The sequence below is a fragment of the Talpa europaea genome (assembly GCF_964194135.1).
Source record: "Talpa europaea genome assembly, chromosome: 8".
Taxonomy (NCBI): Eukaryota; Metazoa; Chordata; class Mammalia; order Eulipotyphla; family Talpidae; genus Talpa; species Talpa europaea.
This window is the reverse complement of record NC_140075.1, coordinates 89419554-89422317: the sequence shown is the minus strand read 5'-3', so window position 1 is coordinate 89422317 and position 2764 is coordinate 89419554.

The following is a 2764-nucleotide window of genomic DNA, read 5'->3' as shown; positions in this document are numbered from 1 at the left end:
ATGAAAGAAGCTATATTGCTTTATATGACCTACCTCAAAAGGTCCACAGTACCTCTTCAGTTACATTCTCTTCAAAATAGCAAGCTTCATCTAAACAAAACTCCCAAATTTCTGAAAAGAATTACAAAGGATTATTGCAGAAAAATGGTTAATAAGTTAACAGTTTTTAACAGTAAAGGGAATATTAATAGAGTTCTATTAGTGCCTAGCTCTCGTTATACATACTTATGTCAATTAGCAGAACTTATTAACTAAAAAGTAAATTTTTGAGCACTAAATGAAAAACAGACTCTTTATGTTTGCTGCAAAATCAAAGATAATCAGCCACCAAATATTAGAATTTACTAACGAACTTTATTCTAATTTTCTCTAATTATATTTTACAATGACAAAAAATATAATGGCTCTTGGTACATACATATAACTTACTTGTTACATTTCTTTAAAAACTCATTAAACTGAAAAGGGAAAGATATATGATTTCCAACTTTCAAGTTCAGATTTAAAATTTGAGCATTCAATCCATTTTTAATTGTCAAAACCACTGAATATTAAAAGACTAAAATTTTTTATTTTAAACATCTCAAAAATTAAAAACAATAAATAAATAAACATTTCAAAAATTTAGTCACTTTTCCTCAGGAACAGGCAATGAATAAAAATTGTTTTATTCTATTACGGATACGGAGAAATTAAATCGATAGGTTTATTTTGTGATTTTAAACTAATAATGAAATTGCTTAGCAGTTCACTGAAAAGCCAAGAATTTATTAAAAAGAGAACAGGAATGAAAATGAGAAAATTTAAAGTCAAGTTTAAAGTAATCTTTCAAATTCATTTTAAAGAGTTAGATTTTTATCACTTTAAGAAAAAAACTAGTGGAAAGCCATGAATTCAAGAGAGCCAATAATTGATACCAGAATTTCCCTTTAAGCATATTAGGTTATTAATTCTCTTGCTAACTAGTTATTGTTAAGCTATGATATGAGCACCTACTGTGTACCAAGCACTGTGCTCAGTGCTCGGGATACAGTGATAAACACTGCTCATGATCCCCGCCTCGTGGAGTTTCAGCCGCCAGTGATGCTTTATCTGGCAGAGACATACTGTGAAGCCTCACAAACTGACTGCAGTTTTAATCTCTTATATGACTTGGTTTTGGAGCAAAATCTTGTAAAAGTGTCCAAATATGAAGTAATAATTCTATAAGTTCAATTAAAATTGTCACCTAAAAAGTCACCTAGCTTTTTTTCAGACACAAGAGAAACAATTTTTTGTTCTGTCTACATCGTACTTGAATCATCAAGGAAAATTAATAGGGAAATAGTTTGAGGCATGGCCCAAAGGAAGACAGATCTGTATTTCAATTACTCCCCTGTTGTAGAATTACTGGGTCATCTGGGGAAATAAGTCAACAAACAGGCTTACACTTTCTCACTTATAAAATGGGATTATCTATGAAGACTTTAAGATAATTGAGATCAAATGAGAGTGCTCAAAGGAGCCACCTATATGAAACTACTGTGTTTATAACTATAGTTATAAACTATTAGTTTATAACTGATGGTCAATAGGAAAGAAAGGGAAACAATATCCTAAAACAAGTTCCATTCATTGTGGTATGTGGGTTCAGATGCTCTTCATAAGAGACTGGGACTTGTAGCTTACGCTTAGAATATCGGAAATAAAAGTTTTCTAGCTGCCTTGTTATGTTTGGTGGTGTAGGGAGCACTGATCTGGGCCCATATTCACCAGCAAGATGATCTCATCTCCATCATCACAGACACAGATTTGCAGGCAGCCACATTTCATAGACATGTATTAGAGAGAGTCAAAGGCAAAGAATTAACACCTGCATAAAGGATGCAAACCAGGCCATCACATTAAAGAGTATAAATTGATCAAATGAAAATGTAGCAAATGATGTCTCCTAATGGTCCTTATTCTGGCTTCCTAATTCTCTATGCACAAGGTGCTTTTATGCATCACTGAAGTAGAGCCATCACAACCGCCAACTAGCCCCAGTTAGTCTAATTACAGCCTAATGCTCTCCAAATATGTCTGGCATAAAAGCCTGCATAACCTGCCTTTCTTTAATTTAGATGGGTCAGATTGAGCACTTTTAAAAACCTGAACTATAGTATAACCTTATAGCATACACAAAATATACATTGTTAAGAAAAATGTGCATTTATGCTGAGTTTGGCATGGCAACCTGTCTCTGTACACAGATGGAGAATTTGTGAAACTAGAGGAGTTTGAGGATTAATAAAACGTGATTAAACTGCTCTGAACACCAACAAAAATTATTTAATATCCATGTCTTAATATTTTTATTTGCCATAGACATGCAGCTTTGTCATATTAAGACATGGAAAAAATCAGTCATATTACTGTTTCATTTTATTACAGTATAATAAATAATAGCTAAAAATCAATTTACATAGATTAACTCACTTAATCCTATAACAACTGTAATCAGAAGGTACTGTTATTATTATCACTATTTTAGAGTTGAAGTAACCAAAGCACAGAGAGGTTAAGTAAGTTACTTTGGGTCACACAACATGTAAATGGTAGACCTGGGATTTTAAACCAGCTCATAAGTCTGTTTCCAGGTCAGATTGTTTAACTACTATAGCAGACTGCCCAGGGGGTGTAGAAGTTCAGGTGAAGGCCTGTTGTATCAGTAAGGGTTCTTAGACTACATCTTATGTCACAGAGTATTCAGAAAGGTCAGAGAAATAGGTGTGGGACCATCATG